General features: G+C 36.5%; 1 long non-coding RNA gene across 2 annotated transcripts; it reads right to left on the reverse strand.

Annotated features, from left to right (window-relative positions):
• Positions 1 to 3,685: 3,685 nt before the first annotated feature.
• LOC139974790 (uncharacterized) lies at positions 3,686 to 12,162 on the reverse strand. Of its 2 annotated transcripts, none has more exons than XR_011795543.1 (4): positions 11,868 to 12,162; positions 10,662 to 10,908; positions 7,598 to 9,803; positions 3,686 to 6,835 (listed from the first exon to the last, which is right to left on the reverse strand). It is a non-coding gene; the product is annotated as an uncharacterized lncRNA (long non-coding RNA). The 2 variants fall into 2 exon arrangements; XR_011795542.1 differs by having other exon boundaries at positions 7,608 to 9,803; positions 11,868 to 12,153.
• Positions 12,163 to 13,412: the final 1,250 nt, after the last annotated feature.

The following is a 13,412-nucleotide window of genomic DNA, read 5'->3' on the forward strand; positions in this document are numbered from 1 at the left end:
ACTCCCATCCACCACCACCGCGTGCCACCGCACCACTGTCTGTACCACTATTTGAAATTATGGATATTAAACTTTCCTATTTGGCGTTACGTATTTTAAGCGATACCTTAATAAAGAAAGCAAAACAACCCTCCCTCCTCCCCGAATAAAGGCCCTCGCGTCAAAAGGAATAACCGCTACCCAAGTGACGTCCAAACATGCCTATATACTACTTCCAATAGGCGATGGTGACTGTCTATCAATTGTTGTAAGATTGAGCACATCTCGCTAGTAATCATCTTCGATGTCAAAGTTTTCTTGAGCCTCCCCTTTAACGTTTGAAATGACCACCTCAAAGTCAGAAGGTAAATTGCGGCGTTTAAAATAGATTTTCATCCAACTCTTCTCTTCTATCACTTCGTCGCAGTGCACAATATCCTGTCCTCTTCGTATAGTCAACTCCAATGGTCGTTCTCCACGAATACGTAGAAGTGCATGGTCTTGGTAGATCCTTGTTTTTTTGCTTAAAAATTGTGGGTCACCTGAATTACAGAAACATAAAAACCGATTAAAGATTTCAGACAAATAATGATTAGTACTTGATGTATAGGTAGTGTGTATATTACAATACGCTTCATCGGAATCAGATTGCCCCCGCCACCTCCCCCCTCCCCGTTTACCGGCTCGGAACTGGTGTACCGATGGGTCTAATGCGCCAATAGGTGCTGCTAATATGTGTTGCTGTAAGCTTAAAAGCGAGAGAGTTAAAGAGAAAACAAAGCTCGTGACACAGAGATTTATATAATTAGAGATAGGTAGAGAGGGAAGGGGGGGGGGGGGTGGAACGTCATAGTAGTATTATAACTTTATCTTAATGATTCCTCTCGACACAGGTCTTAATACCATCTCAAGTATTCTACAACCCCTTTCAGATTAGACAGCAAATCATACCACTAAGATAAAAGAATAAGAAAATAATGATGTGAGCAAACCGCCCTATAATAACCTGTCGCTGTAGTAACGCTAAAAATTGAGAGTTTATCACATAAATGTTTGGATGATATTAACTAACAATCCCTTGGCTATCTCTGCAGGACTATTTGAATTGAACTTTGAAATGATAACGCAGCTAATAAGTTGTATTGTATGACGATAAAATCGTTATATTCGCACACTGATACGATAAGCTATAGTCCCTCGAAATGTATTCTAACATGGTAAGGTATAATGTGCATGACTATTGATAAGGCGTTCTATAACTTACACTGTTACACTGTGATAGGATAAAGACCACGTACCATGCTGTTGAATAATAAACAAAATGATTCTTACTGGTTTTTACCTTTAGCTTGAGAAGTGTCAGCGTTATATCTTTTATTACTGCCATTACGCCAGGTCCATTTAACTTTAATATCACTAGGTTCCACGTTGTGTGCCATAATTTTCAACTAAAACAGCTAAAAGTATCAATTAAGAATGTTATAAGGTCAAATTCCCGCTCTCGATTATATATCCGCAAATCTCGGTATGAGATGATACTACGTTTGTGAGCATGCTCAGACAAAATTCTGGAAAATTATTGAAAATGATAATAATCTGTATAAGGCGATACCAATTAACAAAATCATGGGTGCAAAATGATAAAATGATAACATGACAAAAATCTAATTCCTTCCCTATAAAGTCAGTTAGATATATTTTTTAACCGAAATTCGCTGTAAATATTTTACCAAAAGTTTTAATGATTCTCCTGATTTTTAAGTATATCATTTTTGTTCCAACTCGAACGCTATCAAACCATATGAGTTAGACTGAAGCTCGAATCACTCTTTGCGATTCGTCAGCTGATTCAACTCGCTATAATAGTGGTTATATATCATAGGGAAAAACAAAACAAACCAAAGAAAGTGTCTGTGACATGTTGGCGTGCGAAAAAATGGTTGGAATAGAGAAATCGGTAAAACTGAATAGATTTAAGGTTCGTCACCTCACCAGACAGCAGCGATACATTATATTTTCGATTTTCCTGAATGGGTATAGGACAATATATGAGGAATTAACAAAATCAGTATTGTTGATCATAAGAAAGGAAAATCCCTCACCTTACCAACACAACAGTTCACCCACACCCCTTGTCCCATAAATGAGACCGAAAGCCGAAGAGGTTTGAAGTCCTGTTACTCAACTCGTCTACCAAACTATATCATGAAAATCTTTCCAAAATCTTCGACTTAAGTATGTAAAGAAACTACAGGTAAACATCAATCGAAATTTGTTTGATATGTCTTTGAATATCAGCTATACTACTTTTCAACACCTTGTACAGTTTCGGTAACACCATAATGCACCCGCCATATACCAATTATGCGAAGTTATTTGATCACGGTGTAGAGGGGGGGGGGGGGGGGTTGTGTCCTCTCCAGTAAATAGAATTAAAATAGTAGGATCAATGCATTTTGAGGCATATTTAGGCTTTAAATTAGGTATATATTTAGGTCTAATCTCAAAATTGTGCTAATAAATACTTTCAACTTTGGAAATTCCTCAACTGGACGTTAACCTCTTCGATCGGGGTAGGGGATGAAGGGGTATCAAATAGCGCACTAAAAGTGTGATCATTCAATGCATAGTTGATGATATACTTTGTTGGAGGGGAAATGGTTGACTGTGCGACTTTATTTTGTTTGTCGAACGAGGATTAGCTTTGTGCGGGTGTAGGTCACTGAAACACGTATGTTATGGACAGTGTTGGGTATGGGGGCGTTGTGGTCAAGTGGTTAAGGCAGTGGACTGGTGATCTAAGGATTACAGGTTCGAGTCCTGGCCAGATCATTGCGTTGTGTCCTTGGGCAAGGCACTTTATCTCCATTGCCTCTCTTCACCCAGGTGTATAAATGGGAACTTGCGAAGTAACTTGTAAATATGTGGTGCCCCAGGAGAGATTGATTGAATTGCGCACACTTTGGTGTGCATGTGTGACAAGTTACCAATGACCAAGGCTAAGTTGTACACGTTATGGTACAATTAGCGCATTTGAACAATTTCTGTTGATTTTGGCGCTATATAAATGTCTTATGATTGATTGATTGATATGGGTAGTTATTTTTTATTCAATTGACAGGTGTAATTTATATTTGTTGTATTGTGTTTTATTTCTCAGAGTTGGTAGAAAAGAAACAAAAAGGGTATATTTTACCTGACAACTATATGACCATGCCACTACATCAAATGACAGGACAGGCATTGGCGACGGAAGAGGGTTAAATCGGGGGGAGGTTTGTGGATGGGTGGGTTAATGGATGGGAAACGAACTTTGATTTGATTTGAGGCAGAAAAAGTAAATTCACCCTAAACGTCCATACAAAATATAACCTTTGTTCATTCTCTGCTATACTTTCCAGTATTTGAAAATGCTTTTTCAATAACCGAAGGTGTACGTTATCTTATTTGTAGCAAAAGGTCATTTTCGAACTATACAGTGTTTGTTTAAACTTCTCAGCACAAAATTTAAGTGGGGGTCAATACTGATTTATGAAATTGGGAATTTCAATTTTTTTTTTTTTTTAGAAATCGGATGGTGAGGGGGTGGGGGTACATTGTACAGATTTTTGATGTAAGACAGCCTTTTATATTTCACTATAAACTATGACTGGGTAAAGATGGGTGACGATAGGAACGAAGAGGGTATACATAGAAAAACAAGATATGCAATTTTTTAAAGTTTATTGTTAAGTACCGAACATCAAAAAAGCAGAAGCAAAAGAATAATTAAAGTATAAGTAATGATTTACAAGGCAGCCTCGGTGTTTGTGCTCACATTTCATTTCTATAACAGAGAATCAATCTCTAAACATTTATAACCTGTTAATTTCTTTCTTGCATAATTCAAAACAAAGGAATAAAACTTTCACCGGGGGTTAATGACGTAGTTTATGACGTAGTATAATCGTCACCATCCTGTTGTAAGAGGATATTATATATAATCCGAGGCGGTTATTATACCTCATATTGAATTTTGATTTAAACATGTTATTTCTGAAAAGAGAAAAGTTAAAGCTAGAATATTGATAAAGTCAATAAAATATTCGTTCACATTCCTCATATAATCCATAATTCATTTACCATCGAACATTCTTTTCGTAAATTCATTTTACTGTAGAGGATTGTTTGTCAAGAGTATGTCCTTAGTCCATGTTATATGATTTTGAGCAATATGAAATATTGATATAAAATGTGATATTCCACCCCCTTATAATCTACCTTAGTATTAACACCCCAATGATACCCAACACCACCATTCCCAGACGAGGAGAATGTTTAAGTATAATACAATGTAATATAGATATTCGAAACAAAGGATGGTTACATTTTGAATTAACAATTTAACTTTATTAAACTTTATTAAACAAAAGAAAAAGTTAAATGGTAAAGTCAGAATTTTTTTTACCACTCTCCCTTCTTTCACTACATGTCCAACCATCTATGATTTATAATTCGGATATTAGGACACCTCCAGATGTCGTAAGACTCTACTGACTACAGCCGTCAGTTAGACATCAGTTTTATGATAATGATAGAATAATATATATAATGAAACAAAAACAGGTATTATTTTTGACATTTAGGTTAATTAAACAGATCAATCGTCTTCCTTTATGGGAGGATGGAGGGAGGGGAGGAGTGAGAGGGGCAAGGCAATAAAGCATCAAAGGGGGAAGCACGGTAACTAATTTTTACCCTAGGATTTGAAGAGCAAATATGTGGTACTGATTGACGAATTGTGCAATATTAGGACGAACAATGAGAAAATGTAAATATTTAGATAATTTAAATAAAAACTACATATGGTATGCGTTATTTCGACTAGATATAATTGGGGCTATTTTGGAGTAGATATAGTAAGGTTTACTTGGAGAAGAGATGAGTTAGTTTGGTTATTTTGTTTACGTATGTATAGAAAGCTCACTGCAATTCTTCAACAGCGCCATTGTGTATTGAATACCTAGCTCGTTGGGGGGCAATACTATACAACGTTAAAATTCATGGTACGATAAAAATGAATACATATTTGCTAGATAAATAACTACTAGAAAATACTCAAAACAGTGACTTTTTCATTTGAAATTTTGAGAATTCGTTAAAATTTCCCGAAGTCTCCATACACCCCATTGCTGCATTTCGTGTATTTCTTTTACGTTACATACGCAGTGTTTACCACACGTTAGTATGTGTATTTGTATGTATAAGCATGCTAGGTATACGCAAGTCTCCAAACATTTACGAAAAACGATAAATTGTACAGTGTATTACTAAATTCGTTTGCGAAGGATATAGGAATCACATGCGAGTTGAAAGGAAATTGCACCACATATTAAAAATTGCACATGTGAGTTCATGACTGTTTTGTAATGTTACATGGGAAAAATTGTTTCGTTGAAATGGTTCAAAATGTACGTGAAGCGAGTGAGTGAATTTTCAGTTACAGGATATTGGCTATGTATGTTATATATTAGGTATAGGCTTACGGTACTGTAATGAGATAACAACAAATATACAACGACAGTAACCAACTATTTCGGAGGGGAGGGGGGTGGAAACCAATAGCTTTGTTTAATATGATGATATAACTTGATGGGGAAACCCGTCGAGTCTATAAACATGGGCATCATTATCCAATCAGGGTTAGACACGAGTGTCATTTTAGAAATTTCAACTTTCGGAATGACTTGTTTGTGATTCCTGCTCAATAAGGAATTTTTATTATGACGTATCTGAGTAAGATGAATATGAATTATACTCTCAGCCAATCAGCGATCGTTTTGCAATAGATACTTATTTCAAAATAACCGGAATCTCCCCATGATGTTGCAATCATTCCAGAATATTCGATGGCCTATTGTTTACGTATTCTAACTGTTATCCATTTGTTAACAACAGCTGCTGTTAAACTAGAAATGTAAATCTGCAAGCGAAATTTTATATGCAATACGCGGTACGGAAAACACTGCAACGAATTCAGTCAATGTAAATTATATAAACCAATTTTTATGATTTTAGTAATTAGTGATCTATCGTATGTTCCAGAAAACCGAATTAGTTTGTTTTCTTTTCACTCATTTGAATGAAGAAATCTGTAGAAAATACCGCTTTTTGGGGCATTTTCCTTACAAAAAAAAACAAGAAAAAGAAAAGAGGGGGGGGGGGGAATGTGTGAATGTGCAAAATATTAACACCCTTTTAATCAACTTATGCAATCTAAGTTCAGAGACGGTCTGGTGTATGCACTACAACAGTGATGAAGTCAATCCTTCAGATATGCCCCACCCCCGCCCACTCCCCTCCACCGCCACCACGAGCCACCGCACCAATGCCTGTACCCCTATTTTAAAATAATGGATATTAACCTTTCCTATTTGTCGTTACTTTTTTAAGCGATACCTTAATAAAGAAAGCAAAACAACCCTCCCTCCTCCCCGAATAAAGGCCCTCGGTTCAAAAGGAATAACCGCTACCCAAGTGACGTTCAAACATGCCTATATACTACTTCCAATAGGCGATGGTGACTATCTATCAATTCTTGTAAGATTGAGCACATCTCGCTAGTAATCATCTTCGATGTCAAAGTTTTCTTGAGCCTCCCCTTTATCGTTTGAAATGATCACCTCAAAGTCAGAAGGTAAATTGCGGCGCTTAAAATAGATTTCCATCCAACTCTTCTTTGTTGTCACATCGTCATTGCAGTACACAATATCCTGTCCTCTCCATATAGTCAACTCCAATGGTCGTTTTCCACGAATACGAAGAACTGCATAGTTTTGGTAGATCTCTGCTTCTCTGCTTAAAAATTTTGGTTTACCTGAATTACAGGAATATAAAAACAGATTAAAGGTTTGAGATAAATGATGATTAGGACTTGATATATGGGTAGTGTGTATGTTACAATACGCCCGTTAACCGACTCGAAACTGGTGTACCAAGGGCTCCTATGCGCCAATAGGTGCTGCCAATATGTGTTGTCGAAAGCTTACATTGTTCAAAGCGAGAGACTTAGAGAGAAAACAAAGCTCATGACACAGAGATTTATAGAGTGAGAGATAGGTAGAGGGGAAGGGGGGGGGGTAGGAACGTAATAGTAGTATTATAATTTTACCTTAATGATTCCTATCAACACAGGTCTTAATACCATCCCAATTATACTACAACCCCTTTCAGATAGGAAAGCAAGTAATACCACTAAGATAAAAGAATAAGAAAATAATGCTGTGAGGTAAACCGCCCCTATAATAAACCGGTCGCCGAAATAACGCCGAAAATTGAGAGTTTATCACACAAATGTTTGGATGATATTAACTAACAATCCCTTGGTTATCCCTGCAGGACCATTTGAAATGAACTTTAAAATGATAACGCTGCTAACAAGTTGCATTGTATGACGATAAAACCGTTATATTCGCACACTGCTACGATAAGCTATAGACCCTCGAAATGTATTCTTATATGTTAAGGTATATTGTGCATGACCATTGGTAAGGCGGTCTATAACTTACACTGTGATAGGATAAGGGCCACGTATAATACTGTTGAATAAAAAAATAAAAAAAAATAAATCGATTCTTACTGGCTTTTACCTCTAGCTTGATTAGTGTCACCTTGATATCGTTCATTACTGCCATTACGCCAGGTCCATTTAACTTTAATATCACCAGTTTCCACGTTCTGTGCCATAATTTTCAACTAAAACAGCTAAATGTATCAATAAAGAATATTATATGGTAAGAATCCCGCGCTTGATTATATCCGCAAATTTCGGTATGAGATGATAGTACGTTTGTGAGCATGCTCAGACAAAAATCTGGAAAATTATTGAATGTTATAATAATCTGTATAAGGCGATACCAATTAACAAAATAATGGGTGTAAAATGATAAATTGATAAAAAAGACATAAATTTAATTCCTTTCTAATAAAGTAAGTAAAGCATATTAAACCGAAATTCGCTGTAAATATTTTGTCAAAAGTCGTAATGATTCTCCTGATTTTTAAGTTTATCAATTTTTGTTCCAACTCGAACGCCATGAAACCATTTGAGTTAGACTGAAGCTCGAATCACACTCTATGCGATTCGTCAGCTGATTCAACTCGCAATAATAGTGGTTATATATATTCAGGAAAAAACAAACAAAAGTAGTGTCTGAAATATGTTGGCGTGCGGGAAAATTGATGGAATAAAGAAATCGGTACTACTGAATAAATTTAAGGTTCGTTCGTCACCTCACCAGACAGCAGCGATACATTAAATTTTCGATTTTCCTGAATGGGTATAAGGCAATATACGAGGAATGAACAAAATCGGTATTTTTGATCATAAAAAAGGAACATCCCTCACCTTACCAACACAACAGATCGCCCACACCCCGTGTCCTATAAATGAGACCGACAGCCGATGAGCTTTAAGTCCTTTTACTCAACTCGTCTACCAAACTATATCATGAAAATCTTTCCAAAATCTTCGACTTAAGTATGTAAAAAAAAACTACAGGTAAACACCAGTCGACATCTCTTTGAATATCAGCTATACTAATTTTCAACGACTTGTACAGTTTCGGTAACACTATTATGCCCCCGCCATCTACCAATCATTTATGAAATCACTGTATAGAAAACATCGGAGGGGATTCCAAAATCCATCCGATGATAAATGGTATATAGGGAAATGAACCTTTATGGGTATGGAATGGAAAATAATATAAATGAGATGTGTGGCTGTGTGGTCTTTAAATGTCTTCCTATTTGGCGGGTGGGGGAGGTGTCCTCCCCGTTAAATAAATTAAAATCGTAGAGGTCAATGCATTCTGAGGCATATTCAGACTATAAATTAGGTTTAGAACATCTTACAGGATTTCCATATTAGTGAAGCAGCCTTTTATATTCCACTATAACCTTTGACTGGGGTAAATGCGGGTGACGAAGTAACGAATAGTGTACATAGAAGAACAAAATATGTCATTTTTCAGTATATTGTGATGTACCAAAGAAAAAGAAAAAGAAAATGAAGGTAGAAGTTATGATTGACAAGGCAAGAATTTGTGCTTACATTTCATTCCTATAACTAATAATCAACCACGGAACATGTATAACTTGTTCTCAGCCCATTTACAAAGATCATGTCAACTATAAGCGCACTCATGTTTTGTTATTTATTTACCTTTTTTTTTTGTATGACTTTAAATAAAGGAAGATAACTTTCACAGGGGGTTAATGACGTAGTTTATGACGTAGTCTAATCGTCCCCATCCTGTTGTAAGAGGATCTTATATATAATCTGTTAATTTGTGTATTTCTCTATGATATCTTAAAGCTTGATCTTTCTTTTGTTTCAGATCATATTCGGACTTCTCTTACCACAAGTTAAGGGGACGGTTATTTATACCTCCACCCTTCCTTCCTTCACTATATGTCCAACCATCTATGATTCATAATTGGGATATTAGGATATCATCAGTTGGAGTAAGACTCCAATTAATATCTCCATCACTCAACCCCCTCACCCCCACGCCACTGCCACCGCCACGTCCTACCCGACACCCCTGTATTGGAATTATTTATTAACAATGACTGATTAATTTAATGAATAGTCAAAGGCAAACTTCACTTAATCAAGCTTGAAAATACTCAACATTTTAGCAACAGTTAAATTAAATACGAAGTTTATTTAGTGCAAATTTTCCCAATGTCTTGTCTCCGTGAACCGGTTCTTGTAACAGAAAATGTAGAAACTAGTATAATCGGATTCAAGCCCAATGACATCCTCCAGTGGGGTAAATCTGCAAGAGAAATATATATGAATATGGCGTGGATATAAGAATGCGATATTGAGGCAAAAAAGAAAAGAAAAGAAGGTAACACTTATATAAAGACCGTTTGTGTCCAAGTTTCGAAGTTCCACATCATTTTTGTCATAATGATAGAATAACATATATTATGAAACCAAATCGGGTATTATTATGGATAGTTTGGTTATTTAAACAGATATATCTTCCCTTTATGGGAGAATGGGGGAGGGGAGGAGTGGAAGGGGGAAGGCAATGCATTATCAGAGGGGTAAGCACGCTAACTAAATCTTACCCTACGATTTGATGAGCAAATACGTGGTACATATTGACGAATAATGCAGTATTAGAACGAACAATGAGAAAATGTAAATATTTAAATAATTTAACCAAAAATGGACTAGGTATGGTAGGAGTTATTTCGACTATATATTGCAGGGGTTATTCTTGTAAAGTGCTTTGAAACGTTCGTTATGTAAAGCGTTATATAAATGTTTATTATTATGATTATTATTGGATATACAGTAGCGATTATTTAGAATAGATATAGTAGGGTTCTTTGATGGAGTAGACATGGTAGGAGTCTTTTGGAGAAGATATGGTATTGGTTCATCAGCAATGTGCAGGTAGTATAAGTAATTAGGAGGGCCGGGGGGTGGGGGTGGCTGTGATTGCAACACATATGAACTATGTTTTGAAGGCTCCTAACCAAAGAGCTATTGTTCTATAGCAATACCAAGTTGCAGATATGATCTTTTATGAGATTCGTTTTGCCATCATCAAGAAAAGGCGAAGCGAGGCGAGGCAGGGCGAGGCTGGGCAAGGTGAGGTAAAGAAATTTTGCATTCATACCAATATCATACTGTAAATCGAGCAACCACAGTAGCTCCATCGACTGCCTTGACATATACAAAGTAAGTACCAGGGCTACAATTTCCCACGCGGATAACGCTCCCAGGTTGTCTGTATTCGAAAGATCGGATGATTCGTCTATAAATGTCGCGTATGGTCACATTTAATGGTCTCTTCCCTCCAATCCTTAAGATATATTCCTTTGTGCGTGGATCGTAACTTGGGTCTGAAAGGAATTTCGCGGTGCCTATATCATTATGTTGAAACGAAAAAATGAGAAATACGTGTTTTTGCTTTGTTTTCTTTCGCTTGGGTCAATGAGTGGGGTACTCGTATCGGCGTAAAGACCAATGCCGAGAAATGCATCAATCAATGTTCAGAGATAAATCTATTTAGTATACCCCTCCTTACCGGTAAATTTCTATTCAACATCTCAGAAAAATTTGTAAGTCTGGATTCTAATATTTTTTAATAAAAGGGGAAAAAACGTTGGAAAATCTGATCCTTTTTCATAAGTGAAGGTTTGAAAAGAATAGAGCATTAAGTAACCCTGCCATGAACCATCAAGATCCTTGCTTTAGGAAAAAAAGACATGTGAGGTACAGTTTGATATGGTTCCACACGCGTGTACAGAAGCGGTGGAAGCGGGTACGATCAGGTTGGTTGGAGGGTGGGTGACTTCGAAGGGATTAGGGACAACCGAAAACTCACCCCAGAAAGTACCCACAAATTGCAGTCCTGGAATATTTTTTTGAACAAAACGGCACAATTCAATTATCTTTTCTTTCTTTTGTTGTTGTTATTTTCCAACGACATGGCTTTTTTCATTACAGTTTTGCAAGTTTCTCAACATCAATAAAATGATCGTTTCCATTACGGAAATGGAAAAAGGGTAGTTTATATTCTCGAAAAAGGGCTATGCCATTACTAGGCCCCCAAATATATATATATATATATTTTTTAGAACATATATTCTGTTTATTGGTTGCCTTCACCCCCCCCCCCACCCCCGTCAAAGCATTTCACCTCCTTAAAAAAGTAGTCTAGCAACGCCCTGTTTCGAATTCGTTAAAATACACAAATATCTAGCGTGCAGTTTGACTTTACAATATAGCCAAATTTATGTTTACTCTGGCCGTATATTTGGCGCGTCAAAAATGCTGTAAGGACGTTACGGTGGTATAGGTTCCATTAATTGCAGCCTACCATATACTGTATTGGCGTCCGAGTTACTTTGAGGCGTTCCGGAATGTTCCCATTTTAATGTGATATCCGAGGGTTCATTCATGATGTAAGTATTCTACAACGTTTTGTCCTCCTAAAGATCAACGACTGGAGATATCTGACTAGATTCCGTGATCGAGGCTGTGTCACTGTTTTTCAACGACCGACTTCACCAGATGTGTAGACTCACGAGGTAATCATGTAACTATGCCAAAACTAGTTAACTAAGCATACCGTATTACGGACAATGGGTATCATTTCACATATAATTTAAGACCAGTTATGAATATATGAAATCTTCCAAAGTTAGAAAAATAATGTTATTACAAATGTCTATAAACGAAGTGTCGTGCCGGCACTTAATAACGACTATACCAGATTTTTTTTAATTAATTAATTACTTCATTAATTATTACAATAATCAGTAAATGTTTTTAGTAAAATCGGTTAATTGTTCAATTTTAAATGTAAACTTTCGGTATTTTCGTCCGTGTGATAACTGTTAATCACGAGGTTTGCTTAAAGTCCTACTTGTATTCCTCGTTCGCCATAGCGTGTAAGAAGTGCTAATACAACCGGCTCGATGATCACCATTTATGGAGAGCGCCACCATTTTTCGCAATTGTTATCACCTCGATTTTATCAGCTAATAGTCATTAGGGTAATATTATATGATAAAAACCTGTGGTGTTGTGACGAAAACGTATGTGAGGGACTTGGAACATTCTACACTACAACAATAATGGAAAAAGGGGAACAGTTTATTTTGTAATCTCGATTATTCGATGTAGCTCTCAGGCTATTTCTGGGACTGAGAACTTCAGTCCGCTTCTAAATAATGAGTAGGCCTTAAACAAGGCGAGTTAATTCAACTTGCCTTTTATTAATAAACGTTAAACTGCAACGGTACAAATAACACACACTAAGAATAACAATTCAAGATAGTTATTTGTTATTGGTAGAACTATCAAAACAAGTCTAACTACTAGTAATAATGTACACACTAAAATATGAACATTTGCCTATTTTTATTACAAGGATATATACATCTTCCATACAATTTCAAAACTATTTTCGGAGTACAGTTGTACAGTTTCGATAACACCATGATGCACCCCCCATCTACCAATTATGCGAAGTTATTTTATCAAAGAGAGGCAATAGGTTAGGCTATGTTTACATGTTCTAAATATCATTGACTTGACACAGTATAAGTTGCCGACTACTAATAACCTTTATGGTTGCAATCATTTATGAAATCTCTGTAACGAATAAAAAAAAACAAGCGGGATTCCCAAATCAATCCGACTGATAGAAGGTATAGGGGCTTGAACCTTAATGGGTATGGAATGGAAAATAATGCAAATGAGATGTGTGGCTGTGTGGTCTTTAAATGTCTTCCTATGTTGCTGGTAGTGGTGGTGGTGGTGGTGGTGGGGGGGGGGAGGTGTCCTCCCCATTAAATAGAATTAAACTAGTAGGATCAATGCATACTGAGGCATATTAAGACTATGCATTAAGTCTTTT

This window comes from Apostichopus japonicus, chromosome 10 (assembly GCF_037975245.1).
Source record: "Apostichopus japonicus isolate 1M-3 chromosome 10, ASM3797524v1, whole genome shotgun sequence".
NCBI classification, from domain to species: Eukaryota; Metazoa; Echinodermata; class Holothuroidea; order Aspidochirotida; family Stichopodidae; genus Apostichopus; species Apostichopus japonicus.